Source organism: Zeus faber (assembly GCF_960531495.2).
Source record: "Zeus faber genome assembly, chromosome: 2".
NCBI lineage: Eukaryota > Metazoa > Chordata > Actinopteri > Zeiformes > Zeidae > Zeus > Zeus faber.
The window spans coordinates 23,414,009-23,437,858 of NC_137189.1; the positions used below are offsets into that span (position 1 = coordinate 23,414,009).

At 42.7% G+C, this 23,850-nt stretch overlaps 1 protein-coding gene across 1 annotated transcript in view; it reads right to left on the minus strand.

Moving 5' to 3' along the window:
- The window catches only part of pkib (protein kinase (cAMP-dependent, catalytic) inhibitor beta), a 32,509-nt gene extending 9,271 nt beyond the window's left edge, over window positions 1-23,238 (minus strand). Inside the window, exon 1 of the mRNA XM_079996755.1 lies at window positions 23,119-23,238. The gene's annotated coding sequence lies outside the window, so the exon portion shown is untranslated. The remainder of the gene's footprint in view (window positions 1-23,118) is intronic.
- Window positions 23,239-23,850: the final 612 nt, after the last annotated feature.

The following is a 23,850-nucleotide window of genomic DNA, read 5'->3' on the forward strand; positions in this document are numbered from 1 at the left end:
CTATAAATAGGGTTGTCAGAGGACAGAGCGCCGGGTGATCAAACGAGTATTGATAGCGAAGCGCTAAAGAGCCTGTCCCCCATTTGTTGTAATTCTGTTTACAGCCACGCCCCACTCTAACAGCGGGGGTGTCAAAGTCAATCTAATCAAGCCACACTGCAAATAAATCAGAATTATGTAACGGCCTAAACATATTACCAACCACCTGTGCATTTACCTTACCCATACAAAAAAAAAAAAAAACATGGATGGAAATTGTCCCATACACCCCTTCAATAACGATTCCAATACTCAGATTACAGAGGACTGGCCATTAGCACAAATCAATGACTGTGCACATGAGTGAGTCCTCAACACCACGGCTGTAGCCGGGCTGCGAGGTCAGAATTAATGGATAGGTTCTCTATTTATCAACGTCGGCTCGAAGCTTCCCACCCTTTCTAACTGTTCATCACACCACCTCGCTAAACGATCATCTTCACCTCCTGTACATCATCACTGTGCCTAAATGCCGTCCGATGGGGCAAATGTTTAAGACTTAAAAAACACAACAACGGGAAGCTCACATAGTAGATGATCTTTATATGTTATACCGGGGAAAAAAATGCCCACAAGCCAAGCCATGCATTTTATTAGGTTTTATTTAAGAGACTAGAAACAGGAAGTCACGCGGCTTCCTACTGGCAACTTATTGGAGGCAACCTTCTGCATTGACTGTTCTGCAACAAATGCAAAATGAATGTATTAATTTGTGTGATTAGTATATTTTTTATTTAATTTAAAATGATATAATGTTGGCCACAGTAGGTGGACAGCAGTCTCTTGGATGGAGCCTTATATAAAATGATAAAATGTTTCCTGTTTTGGAAAAAGGATATTTAACATGTTTGTTTGTTTTTTTAAAGGCTTAAACGCCATTGCACCACACTCAAGACAGTGAGAAGCTGGGCTAAAAAATAGCCAACCTATCCTTTAACTTTAAAACGTGCAAAACATTGGACCCACAAGGTACCATATGGCCCTTTATCAATAAATGACTCCAATACTCATTAACACAAATTGATGACTGTACACGAGAGAGTGACACTCAACCCGTTCAATCATGGCTGCGGCAATGTTGTTTGAGGTAAGGTAGGTAAGACCCTGAAAAAGGTTATACTGTATTCCGCTACAACCCCAAATCTATCCTCTAGTGACCTCACATCGCTCGTGGACCAGCTGGTACTCCCGGTAGATCCTCCGATCCCACTTGAACTCAGCAGGTGGGCGCTAAGAGGCTATGATGGAATATCGAAGCGAGGAAAGCACGTGGGAAAAACTGATCCGGGAAAAAGAAAACGACTATGAAAAAAAGAAAATCATTTCGTCTCCTTAAAAGGTGCATTTGTTACCATGCGGCACACGCGTGAAAGTGCATGTAACCGTGCAATGTACATAACAGCAGGGATGCCTGCGCTGTCTGTTAAATATTTCAATGCAGGCATTCCCCAAGCTCCTCTCTGCAGGAGCTACGAGGCGCTATGCACAGCGTTACTCGAGCTGTGGCGTGTGAAGCCATGCTTTATGCAAACTGTCCTTCAAATGGCCGCCGCCCTTCAACTGCTCCCTGACTGAGAAGGGTAACGGTAGCTGCCGTATATTACTAGGTGCTATTACGTAATTTACCAGTAGGGGCTTTGTGTTTTCAAACCATTGTTAAGCCACGGCACACTTTTTTTTAAACACTAAAAAATGTCACCAAACGTCACAAACATGTGGAGCTGAGCTTATTATTATGGCCGACTAACCGTGACGCAAGACGATTCGTTCACAGCGAGAGGGAGTCACGCAGCCAAAAGAATGGGCGAACGACTGAATATTTGACTCACAAACTGAAGTCCCCGTGTACATAACACCAAATGAATCAAACCAACAAATAGTCGAACGAAGAGAAATTTCTCTGTAATTGCTCTCTTCAGTGAGCCGTCAAGAACCAAATCTAGAGTTGAAACCTTTCATCCTCACTCACAGTTCCTCACTTTGATATTTCAACACAAGAGCTAGTTTCTATTATTTATTCATTTTAAGCGGAATTTGAAACATGGCACAGCGTTTGAAAAACATTTTCGCCGTAATTAATTTTCCCTTCATGAAAACCCCTTTGCGATTCATCACACAAATGTTCTGCAAACGGGGACAGAACGCTTTTACGTGATAAGATTCCTTAAGATAAAAAAGGATCTTCTAGTCTTAACAGTCCGAAGTCTGCTTGTCCAAATGGGTCTGCCACACCTCATCTTGTTCCAAATCAAATAAGCCTTAACCTGTCATCACAATCAGAATCCCAGTGAGTTCATTCTAAAAGTACATTTTCCTATAGGAGGAATTTGTCATGGTAGGGATTGGTGCGACTCTCTACAGACAATTAGCATAAAAAAGCTCAAATAATAATTATAAAATACAATACCATTAAAAAAAAAATATATATATATATATATATATATAAAATATCCAAACATACACAACTACGCTAAAAATGTAGAACATAAACAGCCAATTACATAAAAAATATACAGAATATACAAATGCAATTCTATGCACAGGATCAATTATTGGTCAGGTTTATTTTATTACAACGCATTTACTAAGTTATTACAGAAGCCATGGCGCCCTTCAATATACTCATACACATGAACTGAACAAGACGTTTAAGCTGTGTGGCCTGGACGTGCACTGATGCAATCACTGCTGTACTGTGGGCAAGCACCACCTCCAGGGATTTTGCTTTTATATAACAAGGGGAAAACAAGGGGATTCATCAAGTAACAGTGATTTGAGACAACAGATTATAAATAGTTCCTTCAGGATTACATTAGAGCAAAAAAAGTTTTTGTTTTTTTTGGGGGGGGGGGGGGGTTTACGCTATGCATTGTGGAGCTGAAAAATATCAATATCAACTAAATGTGCATGGAGAAACCCCAGAGGACACAATCAGAGGTTGCACACTCAAGACCCTGATGTGTAGCGGGGAGAAGCTTATAGCAGGCATAAAGTTATGTGATGGCAGCGGGAAAATGGACAGCGGTAAGATTGAAACACACGAAAAGCTCCAGTCTCTGACGCAGTCAAAGGCCAAAGATCTCTGGTGGATGCATTTGCAGCTCCGCGTCCTGCAATGACTCAGTGGGAAAAAGACATAACGCCGAATTCTTTGAAATTGTGTTATAGTCTGATTCATTGTGTAAAAGAGATCAAAAGTTGGATTTCCACTATATAAAAACTTTATCACAAGGAAAAACACTATAAGAAACACTCGACATTATAAGAAATAGTTATCGTTGAAATTGTTATACTTGGATTTATTGTCTTTTGCACATATAGTGCCAGAGGAATGAAGAAGGACTCTTCTACAGCCATCATTTGTTTTCCAGTCAGAGTGTGTTAAAAAAGTATCGGGACAGTATCGAACCGTGTATTGTACCGAACCGCGAGCTGCCTTTCTTCCTTCTATTCTATGATAGTGCGAGATGTGCTCTCTCCTGCTCCACTTGCCCAAATCCCAACCACCTGTGGATGAAGGGTCAGCGATACCCCAGGCCATTCTGCCTGTAGGCGGGTCTGGCTTGTTTCATTCCGGGGCCACAGAAAGCCTCATGGCCGAGAGAGATAAGGTTAGCGACCGACTGACTGACACTCACAGACACAAAACATACACACACACACACACACACACACACACACACGCACACGCCCACGCCCACGCCCACGCCCACCACTGAAAAACAATGGCTGTCCACGTGTAAAGCCATTAGCATAGTGTATGAGTGATGGCGTTGGGTCAGGACAACCTTCAAGCTCAGACAGCTGCCTCCCACTCATCCGCAGAGGTAGGAGCACACACTCCAAAGCATTCATTAGAGGGTCTGGAAGTGGCTTGTGTAAGAACAGGCAAAGACACACACGCACGCACGCACACAGATGAGTTTGCAGATGACTGTCATAACATGGAAAGAACTGTCTGGATATTGTGGTTTTGTACCATAACAATGATTACATATTATATTATATAATTAGATCACCTTTTTCTTGCAGTATTCAGATGATCTTAATAGGTGTACACCAAAAAGTAGTTTGAGCAAAATATCGGTCAGTATTTTGTAGTAACTGCCAATATATACTGTATATACACCGGGGCCATTCTAGCATTCCTCCCCTAACCTATCATGACATAAACAAAGTGCAATACTGTGCTTTAAGGGTCTCACATCAGGGCTCTGATCCGGTTCGAGGAACTTTATTAACCAGTTTTGCCGTTGTTCTAACCGGTTTAGGAAGTCTCGTCATGACATGATAAAGAACTCGGACACACACATACTGTAAGCGTTTAGCAAAAACGACAGGCAGCAGATTAGCATATATTGGGTACTGATACAAGTCTTTCCCTTATGAGGGGCGCACCTCGCCTCCCACCAACAGTGAATTGTGAAAATTGACGTTACAAAAATCCATATGTGCAACAGAAGTGATGAACAAATGAATGAACAAGGCTGCTATTCTGCTGGAACTGATGAATTAGTTCTTGCAATTTTGATCTTCCAACACAAAAGCCAATTTCCATGACGTCATTTTTTTTACGCGGAATACGAAAAAAATCTTCACGCCACACTTGGCGAGCCCTCACGGCACACTAGTGTGTCAAGGCACAGCGGTGGAAAAACACTGTTCCCCACACTTTAAAGGTCCAACGGGTCCAAAGGCGACTCGAACATGGGACAAGACGAGTCATTTTGGTAAATTCTGTGTCAAAACTGTCAACTTGTGAGCTGTGGAACATTGGCCTAGTTGTGTCAAAAAATATGATATATTTAGATATTTTCTCCTGTGTTGGGTAAGCATGACACCCTTATAAAAGGCACATTGTGGGGTGATCGAATCGTATCCATTCATATCTTTCATTTGTATTGTGTTGTGTTGAAGGTTTGCAGTCCAAATTACAAACAATATGAACGCAGGCCCTTGAACTGGTGAAATTTGAAATTATAATTGTAATTATTATTATTATTATTATTATTATAATTATAATATAAAAAAAATATAGATTTAAATATTTGAATTTTCTTTTCAACTACATATTTGATCTGATGTCACACTTTATATTCAACATACTGCGGTTCAATGTGATGAATTTCAGATGGATTCTTTAAAACGGGCGTATGGACAGGACGTTGAGGATATCTTGATATTGATATTCGGTAGAATTCCCCACGATTATCTGGAAAATTCATTTTCCCGTAAAATTCCCAGCTGTGTGGTCTTACCTAAAACACTCACTTGAAAGAAAAAGATGGATTGGGGCTACACGGGTCCTTCGTGATCCGACACAGTATTTCATAAGCCGTTGACTCAGAGCTGTTGACTTTGCGTTACTGCTTATAGTACAAGGTTTAGGTATAGGACAGCTTACAGATTTTTTTGCATGTATTTCTTTTTACAGAAAGCAGATTGATTGGGGGAGTGTGACAAAAGGATGAAGTTCTGATTAAAATGGCAGGATTATTCCATCGAGTGAATGCGGCGGATTAAGGGGAGAGATCTTAGTTGTTTTAAACGTAGCTACATTCAGAACTATTTTAGAAGCAAAACCACTCATTCATCCGCAGGGCGAAGTGATTATCAGCTATGAACACGCTCGTGCTCACGGGTTGCCAGTTCGGTATGCTGAATCTTGTTTAGGGTCATTTTAGCTTCACCGCTGATAATCACAGCATTTAAAACAAGATAGACAAAAAAAAAAAAAATCCTAAACAAATGAGTAGCCTGCGGAGCCACATGCAACCACGCCCTTGTGGGCCAGCCTGTTTAAGCAGCCGATCTCTCCCACCATACCTGCTTTGCTGCCTGCTTGCTTGCTGTGTTGCTGTCATCCCTCCACCTCCCCTGCATCTACCTGTTGGGCTCTAACCTTCTATCTAGTGGATGGATTTGAAATCATCACTCCTATATTTCAAGCTCATTACTGTGATGTATATTTAATACAACACAGTCAATTAATCCTATTATATAATTATAGAACCCAGAATCCCAATTGTGGCACCGCCCCTTGCGGCCGCCTGCGCGAGCACCGCGTGTCGATTACGCACATTAAGTATTTTTCGAGCTTGTAGAGCTTGTGCGTAATCAGCGGGTGTCTTGACATTTCACTGCATATATGTACGACCGTATGTGTATGTATGTGACAAATGATCTCTTGAACTTGAACTTGAACTTGATGCCTATGTTTGCTGTGAACCTTGCTGGGAGGTGATAAGCGGTAGAGCCCAGATGTCAACCTTAAACAATGCGGATAAAGAAAATAATTCTAAAGTAAATCTAAGAGTTGTATGTCAGAGCTGTAGTATCCCTTTAAAGAGGGTACACGTGGGGGACGAGGGTAAACACTGCAGTTTCGAATGGAATTCTGGAATGCCACCTTAAAAGGCCAGAAAAAAATGTTTGACACCAAACATTTTTTGTCAATCAGCCAACCAATCACAATTAACAAAAAGTAAAAATACTCTTAGCTGGCTTAGCAAGTATCCGATCCAATACCGCTTTACCACTCTTCCTGTTGTCTTAGGGGAGCCACGTTTAAAAAAAGAATACATTTAAAAAAGCGAATACAAACCGTAATAAAGACAATGATATAATCTGTAATAGCGCCTTGAAATTGTCAAATTCTTGTTGTTTCTTTCCCTATTGTAGTTGGATAGTTAAGTAAGTAAAAGTCTTCAGTGCTACTGTGAAACCGACAGAAGCGCTTCTTGGTTTTGAACAGGTGATTGCCTGCTTAAAAACATGTTTTTAAGTGGAGACGGAATCTACCCGGCAGAGGGTTGATGTTGCCTAGCAACACACCAAGCTCATCATCGTACTGTTCCAGGGTTCTTAATGAAGCAGCTTTTTATGAACTGTATCCAACAATGTACAGATTGTTATGTTTAATGTGGGCATGAACTGGTGTTTTCAGTCACAGCACAGCCTAATAGACACTCACACATCTACACCCAGCACCGCATTGGACAATGGAATAATTCTGTAACAGCTACAACCTTCGGGGAAAACAATTTCCATCTACACTCCGCCTTCCTAACACACATAGACTCACATGCAATTACACAAGACTCAAAACACTCACACACACGCTACTGACAATAATTGCTTCAGAACAACAGAGGCCTCTTTGTTGGAAATGTGTTTCCATGCAGTGAACTGCATGGACGGGACAATACAAACAGCGAGTAATACAGCAGAGTTCCAGACAAGGCTCTTGATATAGTTTCAACTTGTACACCGGGCACTTTTCCAGGGAATAAGATCAAAACTAACTGGTTCATGAAATGCACCTGCATAAATATTCTTCTCCATGTACTGCTGTAAGATGAGACACAGGCTCGGAAAGGCAAAATGTGTAGGATGGAGATTGGGGGGTAGGCAGTGTTGACCCAACGGCCGCAAAAATGTTTCTATCCGGAGTGTTGTTTGCGCGACTTATGCCAATGGTACGTTTTTTGAGTCCCGGACAAACGTTCAATATCTTAAGAGAATCATAAGGAAATCTTAAGTCTTAAGACTGGCAGTCTTATTTAATTTGGCCCAATAAACAAGACCCAAGGCAGGTGTGGCTGCTTAAATCACACTACCACAACAACACTTGCCTGGACTCTGAAACAGGGTTGCCATACCTTAAACAACCACAAGTAACAAAAATTGTCCAAAAAACAATCCCAGTCCTCTTTACAGGAGACCTGGAATCCCGGAACAGCACGGTCCTTGAGGCGAACCTCCCTCAGGGCGACAAGACAGACTCTCCTCCTTCTGGAGCATGGGGCCTTATGCTGCTGTGCTGGCTGTTGCAGGGGCTGCTTAGAGGGGTGGCCCGGCTGATGAGCTGCTGATGGTCCTGGCGGTGGCTGCTTGGAGGAGTAGCTAGGTGACCCATGGTGGCTGCTGCGGCTGCTTCTTCCCCTGTCCTGCACATTACAGTATTTATTCATCTACCTCTTTTAATAAGCCATTTGCCGAAGTTTTCTATTTTAATTCAATTGTTTATTTTTTTTAATCTGTTTGATTAATTTGCATTGATTTATTGTGTTATTTGCCTTGCACGTAATTGTGATATTTAAGTGTATTCATTAATAAAAAGCTGTTTTGTTTGCTCCCTTTAAAATATTTTCTTACAAACTCAACAAAAACATCTCTTAGTTGCAACAAAAAAATATCAGGGGTAAAACAACACGAATTACAGTTTCTGAGTTTGCATGAACGCAGCATCATTTCTGATACAAATTACAGTTCTCCGAGTTCCCATGAAGGCAGCATCAATTCCGAGATGAATTACAGTTTTCCGAGTTCCTATGAACGCAGTATCACTTCCTTCTGTCTCTCAACCAGATACAACCTCTCTAACCAGAGAGCCATGTCACATCTTCTAACCTAATACCGGAGCATGAGTGCAATAGGTAATCGATCGCGGAGGGCGTCGTTCTCTCCAGATTCGATCCAACCAAAGCATTTCGATGTATTTGATTAGCAGAGCAATCGCCACCAAGTGAGCAAAGAAATGACTGAGAAACTCAAAAGTAACTGAATATATACGTGCATATGTACACTTACATATATGTAAGCAAAAAGGAGATTAAGATTAGATGTTTTTTAAGGATGAAACATTTGCCCGATTGTACTGCATTCAAGCAGGGTTAAAATCTGCAACAGAGCGGTACATTTATAGGCAGTAAAGGTGGTTGAGGAGGCCTGGCTTGAAAACTAGCGAACCTATGGTTTAAAGGCAAAGATGGTGAGTCTCCCTTTGATCGCCAATACCTTGTTACAGCCCACGGCCAAAGCAATGGATGGGTTCGGGGTGAGGTGGGGGAAGGGGAGGAAGCGTCCACCTCCATCCTCTGCCTTTTTCATTGCTTTTGACATAAATCTGGCCTGACAGAGTGAAACTCTGGTTCAGAAGGATCCGATCCCTCAGATCCAGAGTGTTTTACATCTTATCTTAGAAAGAGGTAGGAGGGGGTAGACCCACCCCTCAAATTGGTCCAGTTACAGTACACAAAACTCAATTCTCCACCAACTGTAAAAAAAGAGTCAAATACATTGAAAGACTGTCTCTTAAATAGTGCCAGCTAAGGAAAGAAACAAATATGGAAAATTTGGAACCAATAATCTTACTGGTTACCACTTTAACTCCATGGGAAATGAGCACGCGGCAGCCTCAAAGGCATGTGCTCCATGCCACACACACGTATAACATCCTTACACTTGGTGCACTGACCTCTGAGGTACAAAGGACATTTCTATAAAGGGACTGGAGAGAGGGATGAGGTCAGATGGAGTGATGTGCCTGAGCGCGCACTCATACACTCACACACACACACACACACAGACATACACACACACGCATGCACGCTTGCACGTACGAATAGGCACGCTCGCACTCACGCACAAGTACACACACACACACACACACACACACACGTACACACACACACACACAAACACAGACACACACACACACACACACACACACACACACACACACACACACACACACACACACACACACACACACACACACACACACACACACACTCCACCATCTCATTCCTCTGTCTGTGCTCTGTTGAGCATTCACCTTGAGAAAATCTACAAGTGCTTTCATGTCTTTGAGTAGGAGAGGCAATATAGGCGGGGACAGCAGAAACACATTCATTACATGAGTGCAGCATGCATGCATGCAGTCACACACACACACACACACACACCCACACACACACATACACACACACACACACACACACACACACACACACACACACACACACACACACACACACCCACACACACACACACACACACACACACACACACACACACACACACACACACACAGAGGCAGATAGAGATAGAGTAACTTGTAGTTATCTAATTTGGTGCTAGGCCAGAGCTTTGTAAACCATCACAGATAATATTATTTATTATGAGTGATAGTGTAATTAACTCTGGAGGCCAAGAAGAGGAAGAGAGTGAAAGAAGAGCCAAAGATAAAATGGTGGAAGTTGAAAAAGGAAGAGTGCTGCATGCATTTTAGGGAAGAGGTAAGGCAGGCAATAGGTGGGAATGAACGGTTACCAGATGACTGGGAAACAACCGCAGAAGTGGTGAAGGAGACGGCCAACAAGGTACTGGGTGTATCATGCGGGAAGAGGAAGGAAGACAAGGACTCTTGGTGGTGGAATGAGGAAGTACAGGATATCATAGAGCAGAAGAGGTTGGCGAAGAAGAAATGGGATGGTCAGAGAGATAAAGAAAGTAGACAGGAGTACAAGCTGATGAGGCGCGAGGCGAAGACAGAAGTGGCAAAGGCAGAGGAAAAGGCATACGACCAGTTGTATGAGAGGTTGGACAGTAAGGAAGGAGAAAAGAACTTGTACCGATTGGCGAGACAAAGGGACCAAGCTGGGGAGGATGAACAGCAGGTTAGGGTGATGAAGGATAATGATGGGAATGTGCTGACTAGTGAGGAGAGTGTGTTGAGAAGGTGGAAGGAGTACTCTGAGGAGTTGATGAATGAAGAAAATGAGAGGGAGAGGAGAGTGGATGATGTGGGGATAGTGGATCAAGAAGCGCAGCAAATTAGCAAGGATGAGGTGAGAACAGCATTAAAGCAGATGAAGAGTGGAAAGGCAGTTGGCCCAGATGACATACCTGGGGAAGCATGGAAATGTTTAGGTGAGATGGCAGTGGCGTTCCTAACCAGACTGTTTAACACCATCCTGGAAGGGGAGAGGATGCCGGAAGAGTGGAGAAGTGTGCTGGTACCCATCTTCAAGAATAAGGGAGACGTACAGAGCTGTGGTAACTACAGGGGAATACAGTTGATCAGCCACAACATGAAGCTATGGGAATGGGTAATGGAGGCTAGTTAGGAGGAGAGGTGGGGATCAGCGAGCAGCAGTATGGTTTCATGCCAGGAAAGAGTACTACAGATGCAATGTTTGCTTTAAAATGCTGATGGAAAAGTACAGGGAAGGCCAGAGGGCGTTGCACTGCGTCTTTGTGGATTTAGAGAAAGCGTATGATAGGGTGCCGAGAGAGGAAGTGTGGTATTGCATGAGGAAGTCGGGGGTGGCAGAGAAGAACATAAGAGTGGTACAGGATATGTATGAGGGCAGTCAGACAGTAGTAAGGTGTGCAGTAGGTGTGACGAAGGCATTCAAAGTGGAGGTGGGATTGCAACAAGGATCAGCTCTGAGCCCTTCCTTGTTTGCGATGGTGATGGACAGGTTAACGGATTAAATCAGGCAGGAGTCTCCGTGAACTATGATGTTCTCGGATGACATTGTGATCTGTAGCGAGAGTAGGGAGCAGGTTGGAGAAGGAGGAGTCGGAGAAGGCGGATGAGTTTAGGTACTTGGGGTCGACCATCCAAAGCAGCGGAGAGTGCAGGAGAGAGGTGAAGAAGAGAGTACAGGCAGGGTGGAGTGGGTGGAAAAGAGTGTCTGAAGTGATCTGTGACAGAAGGGTTCCAGCAAGAGTGAAGGGGAAAGTCTACAGGACGGTAGTGAGAACAGCTATGTTGAACGGTTTAGAGGCGCTGGCACTGGCAAAAAGGCAGGTGGCTGAACTGGAGGTGGCAGAGTTGAGGATGTTGAGATTTTAATTGGGAGAGACAAGGATGGACACGATTAAGAATGAGAGGGACAGCTCAGGTTGGACAGTTTGGTGAGAGAGTGAGTGCTGAGGATGGAGCTGCCAGGCAAGAGGAAAAGAGGAAGGCCAAAGAGAAGGTTTAAGGATGTGGTGAGGGAGGACATGCAGGCGGTTGGTGTTAGGGAGGAAGATGCGCAGAACACAAGGTATTGGAGGCAGATGATCCGCTGTGGCGACCCCTAACGGGAGCAGCCCAAAGACAATAAAAATAAGAAGTAAAACTGTAATTGTTTGTAAACTTTTCAAGAATTTTACTGAAAAATGGGAGGTTATTATAGGGTTAGTGTGGTCAATCTTTTACCCCTTATTTTGAGACAGTGCATTTTTTTTAAATGCACTATCTAAGACAGCACAAAGAATGATTGGATCATTTGTTAACTGTTGTTCAGAATTGCATCAAAATCCTGGAGGCCCAAGGACAAAAGCAGTACCAAGCAGAGGTCACCCTGGCCAGAGGGAGTCAGGAACATCGTGAATATAGTTATTGCACTGCAAGTCATTTGTTTGATAAAACGAATAAACAAATGCATAACAGTGAGCTGTAGTGATGATTCTGATGCAAGAGTCCTCTCTCCATGTACGTGTGTAAGGAATAAAGACTTGTACACACATCTGAGTCAGCGCATCAGTCCAGGTTGCTGAGGGGATCATTCTCTCCCAGACAAGGGTCACTGATCTGTTTGGGAGATGAACTGATTGACCTGGAATTATAGAGGTCCTGAAGGGTGGACAGGTCACAGCCGATGACCCTCTCCGCTGCTCTGATGACCCGTTGAGTCCGGCCTTATCCTGGACGTTGGCGGGCCCATACCAGACGCACCGTTTCATTGAGTTTTTATATACTTTTTGTTGGTGTTTTTTTCATTACTGACTAACTGCTATGTGTTCCTTGCAGATGTTCTGTGTGTAAACTTGGGTAATGCTTTGAATTACAGTCATTTTTTTGTAGGTTTAAATTGCTGGGGTCAATTTGAAACATTATATATGTCTGTTTATTTTAACACAATAGCTGGGTACATTTTGATTTTGACATCAGAGGAAGCAATAAAAGTGCAAAGGGTCTTTCATCAGTAGCTCACAGGGTCTTCCAGTGTCTATTAACACTGTTCAATAAATATTTTATAATAAATTGTTTCATAAATAAATTCGATTTAAACATTACATATAACATTTAAAATAATTGGCGACTTTTCAAAGCGTTATTGAATTAACTTTATATTGGTCCATTTTTGAGATTTGGGTCTCTAAATATATTTCAAATATTTCTAATGAATAAACATTGTATATTTTTCTACTCAGTTCTGTTGTTCACGTCTTAAACAATCGAAACACGAGATCGAAAAAAGAACACCAACTTCCTCTGCCGATGTCCCGTGATGTCTTGCGCTTGCCCCCCATTTTGTCTGCAGCTTGGTACTCTTGCCTCCAGTTGGAGCAAAACTGTCCCAGGATTCCAGACGTCCCAGGGGATTTGACCTTCATCTGTGACGTCATTGTGGATTCCCGCATCAATTCAACAGGTAATAGTCATCAATAGTAAAAATAATCAATTTGTCAAAATGTTGACAAAAACATATGGACATGGGCGCACGTCAAGCATGCAAATACACACACACGCCCGCATACACAAAATTAGACACACATAATTCAAAATGGTCATTGTGCATCTTTGTGTGGGTGTGTTAGTGTAAAAGTGTTACTTTAATAAATCACACAAACTAACGTTTCACTTGACACAGTCATCCCAAAGCTAATGCACCAAACCTTGAATACACATCTCTACACACAACCGCACCAACAAGGTGCTCCAAGCAAATTGTGAGGACCGGGAGGGGAGGTCACGACGCAATAACATACCCCTGGTGGGCGTCCCAGACAGTCTGGAGGGGAGATAAAGTCTGGAGGGGAGATGGAGGGGAGGGGAGAATACATTTCTTGGGCGAGCGCCCGAGAGATTTAATCTCCCAACTATTGCAGGACATGCCCCGGCAACCTGGAGGACAAACGCCTCTTGGACCGCGCCCACAGGTCCCTGCAAGGAAACCCCCAGGCCCCAGAAGACCTTTTCTCATGAGAGGTCACTACTTTCATGTTTCATGTTTCATGTCCATCTTCCCTGACTTTGCTCTATCCGTGGCCAAGAAACGTTCAGAGTCTGGAAACGCTGAGGATCACTCTGTCAAGTGGAGGCCTCCACAAGTTTACTGAACCAGGTGACTTCACCTTCCCATACGGCTCACAAGGACCATCTTTCCTTACAGGCAGAGTTCGATAATCTGGCAACCGTTCAAATTGAAGAAATGATCATCAAATCACGGTCACAGCCTCTCACCCTCAATCCTTGACATAGACCATTTTGCGCGCCCTACCACCCAACTTCATTACTCAATGTAGAACACAACATAAGCTAAGCTATTGGCCATGCCTCTGAAAAATGTTCTGCCATCTGTAACTTCACCAGACCAGACGGGTAGATACTCTTTCTGGAATGGTAGAGAGCTATTAAATGTTATGTATAACCCTTAAACCTTAAATACTCCCGAAATAGTACTCTCTTTAGATGCCGAGAAGCCTTTCAACAGGGTCTAGTGGCTCTATCTCCGTATGTTGGAGAGGTTCAGGGAGTGAAGCACTGGCCTAAAAAAGGATTCTGTTGCCTAGCCACGTGTGATAATAGAAATCTCTCGTGCGAGCATTAAGAAATGTATCCGTAACAGTCATCTAATGTGGGAACAGACTCCATACGCAACTGTTCCGTAAAGGAGGCCAATGTGGGAATCACTACCTACTGCCTTTTCCATATATTTTTTATCTAGCAATGTTACGGATGCCATGTGGGAAAGGGGCTTTTGTTTACAGGCTTGATGTATCTCCACCTATTGTACTTTCTGTCCTTATTCTATTTGGTCTCACCTCTGGCTACACCTGGAGTGAGGCAGGACTTTGAGAGATGGTCAGAGATGGTCAACTCCCCTTGTCATTAGCTGGTCGAATAAATTCTGTTCCAACTTCCAAAAAAATTAAGTTCTGTTATGGGGCGGCCAATTTCCGTGTGCTTCAATATGTATACCATATTGGCTCAGTTGAAGATGGAAGCATCGTCTTGTATGCCTTCCTCATTGGCTGCTTGGGCCCACTCCCCTATTGGCTCGTCATCTTCAAGAACATTCTCGTGAGGACCACTCTAAAAATCCGGAACCAATTTAGACGCCACTTTAAATTACAATCCTATCCATTAAAGGCTCCTATAGTTAGAAAATCATACTTTCCCTCCTTCTCTCGGAGACAGAGCCTTCTCCATTTGGTCCAATCTGGGCATAAAATCTGTGACAGTCTGTGACATGAGCTCCCAATTTCCCTCTCAGCCTGTAAGCACTGATGCTTTTTTATCACCGTCCCCAACTGTGAAGGCTATCGTCTCCTGTGGATATGAGAGGATTTACTCTCTTCACAACCATTCCTTATCAGCAGTAAGGGCATTACTTGAACAAGACCGAGGTGAAGTGTTTAAGGATGAATAATCTAATAATAATAATAATAATCATAATAAATCGAGCTGCAGGCAGCAATACTCAGGGACCTGGGTAGTCGACCCTTTGTTAAAGTTCAATGGACGGGAGTGCTTTGGGTCTTTGTTCCAGTGTGTTTTGTGACGGTAGAAGTTCATTCATTCCGGCCCTGTTACAGTGTATTTCTATGAATTCTATGGAATTGCTTATGGTTATTGTTACCAGTAATTACAATTCGGGAAAATTGTATACATTGATATCTCTGGAATGTCTGCAAATTATGAAAGGGATGATATTAGGTTTTTATTTTGTGGAACTGACTCTGGTGCGTGTAAGTTGTCCTCAGAAGCGTATATATTTCCGACGCAAAATACGCTGCGCTTATGTTTGATTGTTTTCAAACATAATAAAGGTAAATAGCAAAAAAATAATAACCGTCACTTTATAACGTTGTATGATTAAGAGTTTGTATCTTAAATTCCTTTCGTTAAAGTCCAATCGCTTCTATATCTGTGCGTGACAGTATCATGTTGAGGTTTCGATTGTTGTGCTATCACGTGATTTGTGCGCAATGCATGGGCACAAGGATTTCTCCGTTATACTATACTCCCCGAATACACATCTTATTCATTTTATCTGTGGGTTCGTCGGATCCATGGCTGATTTCAGTTACATCTGCACGTGCCGCCGGCTTGGTGAGGTTTCCGATTGTTGATCACTAGACTGCAATGTTATTACGAGACCTGTGCACGCCGTCATTTGCGCATGCACGCGCATTGCAGCGATGATAAAAATACCGTTTTTTACTAGGTTATTCCACAACAATGGACCGATCTGGATCAAACTTGGACTGCGGCATATCAAACCGCCCCAAATACACATTTTGTCCATCGTGTCCGTGAGTGCAATGACATCCATAGGCTACTGACATTGTTTTTTCATTAACGAAAACAATAGGGCTCCCACTCTTCAGGGCAGGACCCCTAATAATAATAATAATAATAATAATAATAATAATAATAATAATAATAATAATAATAATAACAACCTTTATTTGTAAACAGGACATGTACAGTAACTCAAAGTGATTTACATGAAAAGAAGGCCATTCAGATAGTGACAACAAAAGCAACGCAAGCAAAGCAAAATGCATTTACAATGCAGAATATGAAAAAAAATGTAAAGAATAAAATAAAACAGGGGAAGAATAAGCGTTCCTCAAATCATTATTTTCTTATGCCCAAAATAAACCCATGTTCTCACTTTTCTTACCTGCATTGTCTTCCTTTCTAATTGCTGTTTCTTTCTCATCCCCTTCGCCTCGACACACATACTGTGCACATAAACATTCACTATGGGTTTCTTAGACTGCCATATATCTCCAGGATTTCCAGATCATACAAATGATCTTCATCCACGAGCCAGTGGTCACACAGGCAACTTTGGAAAGAAAACACTTGCACCAAGCATTTCCCCGGATCATAGACAATGATCCTCAACAGTGGGGACCAGTCGTCACACAAACTACTTCTAAAGGATGATATAATTGATGAATTGAGGGACTAATTGAAGGCTGAGCTGAAAAGAAAAGTTTTTCGCATTGGCTTGAGAGCACCTACAGAGTCTGCCTCTCTAATATTCTTTGGCAGCTTGTTCCATAGTTTGGGAGCATAGTTAAAACCGGCTGCCTCCCCAATAGTCTTCTGAGTGCGGCGTACTTCTATCAGGCCAGCAGTGGAAAACCTGGGGGCTCTCAGAAACTGGCAGCTCATGCAATGTGCTGTAACTAAAATTGGAGTGATATGATATTCTGTATCGTGTCCGCTCTTCCTCTATACGGTATGTGCCAAACATAGTTTAATCCAGTGTAAAATTCTACACTGTACCCATTGGACAAAACCCAGGCTTTCCAAGATTTACCCTTTGTGACAGATGACGGCGAGCTCCTGCCTCACTGCTATGTGCATTTTGTCCATGCCCTTCTCTCCATAATTATTGGTCTACGATTTCTGACACCATATCAAAAGTATTACAGGTGACATTTGACACGGCTGCAGCAACGGCACCGTTTGGGGTAAAACCTGACACTGCGGCCCTGCCAAAACATAAATCAGACCTTGCGGCCTTCCTGACTCTATTGGCGAGACGACTTATCTTACGTCGCTGGAAGTCGCCCTCCCCTCCATCCCGCACAGCTTGGATTAGAGATGTACTTCATTTCAGCAAATTAGAGACGATTAGACATGTATTACGGGCTACCACAGCTAAATATTTCAACATTCGGCTGCCCCTCTTGGACCACATAGAGACACTGCAATTCCAGGTGTACCTCAGTGAATCTGCCCATTGTTCCATTTGTTTATTCCTTGCATTTTTTTTCTTTTCTTTGTGAGTACTCATTAATAGCACATACTATTATCAGTGTGTATTTAGTTGATTCATCCTGAAGACCAACAATCTGGTTCTTTTCTAATCTTGTTTGTAATGTTGTTTTTGTGATGACTCTCTCATGTTCGTATGTTATTATAATACTGTATGTATGTTCAAGAGAAAACAGAATTGAAACAGATTGGAAAAACTGGTCAAAAAAGTGCCAATAAAGAAAGAAAGAAAAAATGTTTCTCAACAGTAAAGTGTTGTTGATGTTGTGATGTTGTGATCTCAAAAGTTAAAAATGATGGGAACCAACATTTAAAAAAGGCCTGTGTTGAACAATAGCCATGATTTAAGTGTCAATGCTTGAAACGTGGTTTCAGATGTGTGGGGTGAGACCTTTCCATTGCATAGCCACATCTGGATATGCTGTAAGTACAAACCAAAACCGAGGTTACAGTGATGCGTACAACGACGCGTCCAAATCTGCAAATCTTGACGCCAAGTCTATTGAGCCAGTCAGATACCTGCATGAAAACATCCGCCACCTCAATGCTATTGTATGAGGGGTCACTCGACTGGATTAGCACATGACAGAATTCAAGCGGAGTAGTCAGCCCGTGTCCATTTTCATCAGAGGGGTTATCGAGTCGGGGGTTAGAAGGCTTAGAAGGCCACATCCATTACAACATGTGAAGCATTAGCATTTGGTACTGTCAAGGAATCCTGCGTGTGAGTGTGTGCGTGTTTGAGTGTGTGCGTGCGTGTGTGTGTGTGTGTGTGTGTGTGTGTGCGCGTGTGTGTGTGTGCGTGTGTGTGCGTGTGTTTGTGTGCTTACCTGCGTGCGTGCACACATCAATCCATCTATGCATTGGAGTATGTCCCTCCTAAGGTCAGCTAGAACGCACTATAATAAGAGCCTGTGTTTTCAGATAAACACACACACACACACGCACACACACACACACACACACACACACACACACACACACACACACACACACACACACACACACACACACACACACACACACACACACACACACACACACACACACACACACACACACACATAATCTGGTTGGATGGTTCTCAGATAGTAAGCGCCACTGCACTCAGTATGAGAGAAAGTGTGATTAAGAGGTCTAGAAGGGAGAGACAGAGAGAGAGAGAGAGAGAGAGAGAGAGAGAGAGAGAGAGCTTGATTACTTGCCAAGCAGAATAGGCTGAAAAAAGGAAAATAATACCCTCAAGGGGACAGGGGTGGGGGACTCGCTGGTGAAATACCAATGCAGAAGCTGTCCAAAACAATCACTGCAATATACAGTACATATGTGTGTGTATATATATATATATATATATATATATATATATATATATATATATGTGTGTGTGTGTGTATATGTATATATATATATATATATATATATACATACACACACACACACACACACACACACACCCTATGCACAGCATCTCCCGTTGCCACGTCAACAGCTGCCTCACACCTGGTAACCTTCTCATTCGCCATTTATAGGACATGATGAGGCTGGTCGTATCCAAGCAACACCATCATTGTTTCAAGAATTAATTGCACTGTCTTGAGACTGTGATGATTATAGTTGTTTGTATGTGTGTGCGCACGTCCGCGTGGCCGTGCGTCGTGCGTGTGCGTCGTGGGAAAACGCCCAAGTGTTTTGTGCCATGTATGGTAAAAGCCTCGTGCGCCATGCGTCCTCAGAAACGGAAGATTCATCAGGGAAGTCACGCCATCAGGGAAGTCCAACCAAGATGATGATGATGATGATGATGGACCAACGCGGTGTGGCAAAGTCGCCGCGGCGCCTTTGATTCGACTGCGGCAGACTTTGACGTGGGAATTTGTCCCATCGAGAACAAGGGTAAAAACCGCATTGTTCTGTGTTGAGCTGAGAAGGTGCGGTTTCGTTGGAGCGGCCAACAGGGAGAAAGCGCCGCGCAGTATCTTCTGTCGTCTATGATCCTTCAACTGATAATCCTGCCAGCGTGGAGGGAAGAAATATTTCTGACGGTAACCAACCCTCACGGTTCATTGCGAGGCGCCACGCAGACCCAAAAGTCCATCTCCGTCCGACAGTGACTTGAGACTGGACCGCGGTGGCGTACTCTAAGAGCCATTGAGAGCTCGCCGCGTGTTTCTTGAATTATTGTTTTTTTTAATTCCACTTCAATATACGGATAAAGAAAGAAAGGAGATGAGCTCCCGTGTTGCATCGTCGTCATGAAAGCTTCGACACTATTTTGAGATTTCGGCTCTTAACGAGTGACGCGGTAAAAAGAGTCGCTCGATTTTTCGAGCCTTTGTCCATTTTTGATTCAGCTGGTTTAACTCACGGTGAGGGAGGACTTCTCAAACGGTGAAGGGGATTCGCTTTGGCTCTGAGCTGTGAATTCCCACGGGAATAATTGAATTCTGTCAGAATTATCTATTTCGGTGGAATGCGAATAGCTAATAGAGTCACATTCAATGTGAATTGTGCTGAATACATCAGCCTGCTTTTCCTTGGACTTTAATTGAATCATCTGTAACTATTATCAGTCTGCGAGTCGTCTTTCTCACCCCCTCTTTTGCCGGAGTCAATTAAAAAGATTCGTTCGTGGGCGTGATTAGTAGGCGACAATAATAAGCACGGTTATGGATGTGTCTGACATTTGCAGTGGTTAAAAGGACGGTGGTGTGCCGCGGAAGCAAAAAAGGGAAGGGGTATCAGACTCTGTGGCCGCGTTTGATCACTCCTGTCAAGTCCCATAGGGAAAAAAATCCAGAATAGGGTGGAAATCCAGAGGTAGCCTTAAATGATGTGGAAAGAAATTAATCCTGACTAACATCTCAGTCCCTGAGGTGCAATTAGACATGACAACACCCATGCACGCTCCCACCTAAGCACATACACCCTTCGTCCCTGAGAAGCTGAAGGGGGTTGGCAGTAACAACTCATGTTGTGAACACACACACACGTTTCAGGAACCAAATGATAGTGTTATTTCAGTTTGAGCGTCGTGGAACAGCCTTTTAATTTTCACCGTTTGCGCCGAGTCCTGAAACATTCTGTGGCAATAGCAAATTTCAAAGAAGGGCCACGTGTCTTTTTCTTGTTGTTAAAAGAGATTTTGGAGAGAAAATACCAAAACAAAAGAAGCCAGAAAGAGATGTTTGAAAAAGAACATTCATGACTTTGGGGCTTTCCGCCTGATCAATGCTTCGTTCACCTTTGTCTCGGCATTGTATTCTTTTGCGGGGGCGCAACGACGTTTTTCCGAATCGACTATTTGAACAACATCCTACAGCAGTTCATTTGTGCATCTGAACACGATGAGTAAATGCAGAATTGTCGTCAGGTGAAGGTGTTTCACAGCACAATCAAGAGAATCCCCGCCAGGGTGGGGGGGGGGTTTGATGCGACGCATCCCACACTTCAGAAGCGGTGTTTCTCGAAAAAGAAAAGATCAATCCATCCACCGTGCCTTGTGGGATGGCTGCATGCGAGGCTGTGGGTTAAAGCTGACGCCGCGAGTCGAGGTTTATTTGCCTCGGCGGGAAATGAACCCAACGTGCGACAACCTGCTGCTGCTTAGTTACTCAGTTACTGATCCCAGGTACTTTTCCAAAGGAGGAGCCATATAAGCAATATTCCTACGACAATGTTTCGACTTTCCGCAGGCTGCCTCGCTCTAGGCTGTAGAACTCTCTTGAGAAATCTCAATAAATAACTGTTTGTATTATTGCATATTAAGACCGGGGGTTATTTTTGGAGTTCAAACATAGGTTAAGCACCTCACTCCAAGTAGGTTTGAAATTCCACAGCAACGTCCGTAAGTCACGGATGCCACGTAAGTTGCACACTGAAGAAATTGTTTAGATTTAAGAAATATTTTTTCCCTCCGGTGCATAAAGGCTTCGTGGCGTCCTTGCGTCCTCGCTTTTCTCACTTCACATGCTTCCATCAGGTGATATTGTCAGAGAACAGAATGTCAATTTCCATAGCTATGCCGATGATACACAACTGTGTATATTTCTGTGGCGCAAGAATATGTATGGAATATACAAAAACTTCACCCCCCCCTTGATCTAGAGTAGAGCGGCAGGTTACTAGTCGATATATACATTGTGCAATATTGTGAAATTGCTGATACTAGCTCGTAAAGCAGATCATTCAAAGAAATGGTCTTAAATCTAAAGCCTTAAGGAATCCATGTATATTCACCGATATATGATATAGGCAGCACTCGACATATTAAGCAATACAGGCAATATGTTATCATAAGATAACATAAACACTACAAAAAACATAAAAGATAATGACCATAAATAACCATATTTTTATATCCTTCACAAACATTTGAACAATATTCTAATTATATTGGGGAAATGTATGGCTGTGCTGTTAAGGGAAGCAGTGGGTTAATCCATGTACTGTATTGCAAATACGTTATTTGAAGTCTTGGATATATTCCACAACAATACATTGGATCTGTATCAATGAAAATGATGGTCATTTACAGATAATTACGGAAATTTCAAAGATGTCATCTCTTGTTATGCACCGTGATGTGTAATTATGATGTTTCATGCCAGATATATCAGTGTTTAACTGAAATCCCTCAAACACCAATGATGGTGCATATAATGAGTCTACATCAGTGAATACCTTCATTTTATTTTTAGCATTTTGTTATTGTGATTATCATTATTCTGATTGTCATCATTACACTAATCATAATAATGATAATTATTATTATTATTATTATTGTTATTATATTTTTATCACTATGATGATGATTATGATTATAATTACCATTGTTATCATCAATATTAGAATTACGATTATTATTCTCATCATTATTCTCATTAAAGAGACTATAAATCTTCCCCCACCCCCACTCCACACACATACACACACACACACACACACACACACACACCCCTGGACACCAATTATCTCTAAAGAAAAAACAAGGCTAAAAATAGATGGATTAGAAACACACGCGCGCACAAACACACAGACACACACACACGCACGCACACACACACACACACACACACACACACACACACACACACACACACACTGTTCTACCCTGATCATGCAGCCAAACTGAACCAAGGCCATTAACGCACCACACACCACCACCACCAGACAGATGTCATTGATAGTAACACATACCACACACACACGCACGCACGCACGCACGCACGCACGCACACACACACACACACACACACACACACACACACACACACACACACACACACACACACCACATGCAAATATCTCTCACTTTTTTTGTATGGCATATAATTCAAAGGTGGCGAACGCCAAATGAAATGCAGACGTCTCCGCCGGCAGAGCCCACACGTTACGTTGCATCTCATCCTCATTCGCTGCAGCAACGCAGCGCGGAGCCCCACGTACGGAACCGCATCAACTCACCCGCAACGGACGCGTGGACGGGGACTTACCCCAACGAGTCCCGTGGGAGAAGGTCTAGAAAAAACGGACGGAGGGCTGGCGTGGCGGTGGAGGAATTCCCTTCTCGGTATCCCCGAGAACAACTCGCTTTCATTGTAGTTATTCCATCCCTCTCTCTCTCTCTCTCTCCCTCTCTCTCTCTCTGCCCCCCCCCCCCCTCTAGTGGAGCCTGTACGTCATGACGTATGCAAAACGTCCGCCACACACAGTATATATATATTATCAAATATTCTCAGTGAGTTTTTAGGATTCATGCAGAAAAATAAGCAATGGACATGACAGCTCGACTGAAAATGATGCTTTATAAAAATTATGTATCTATATATACACCGTCTAAATATGAGATATATCATTATATCATCTGTGTGTGTTTGTGTGTGTGTGTGTGTGTGTGTGTGTGTGTATATATATATATATATATATATATATATATATATATATATATATATATATATATATATATACATACACACACACACAGTATATATAATTTATTCGTATATATTGTATTCTAGCTGGAGTATGCTTTTGAGAGAGCAATGAAGGTCAAATGGCTCGTTTGAAAAGCCTGACGTGTGAACATCTCTAGTCTTCGCAGCACATTTCTCTCTTTATCGTTATTGTTGTCATTTGTGGCAAGACCTGCAGCTCACTTGTCCCGTGTCCATTGCTTCTCTACTAGTCTAATCTACTCAGTAACCTACTGTTTTTATTAACAATCC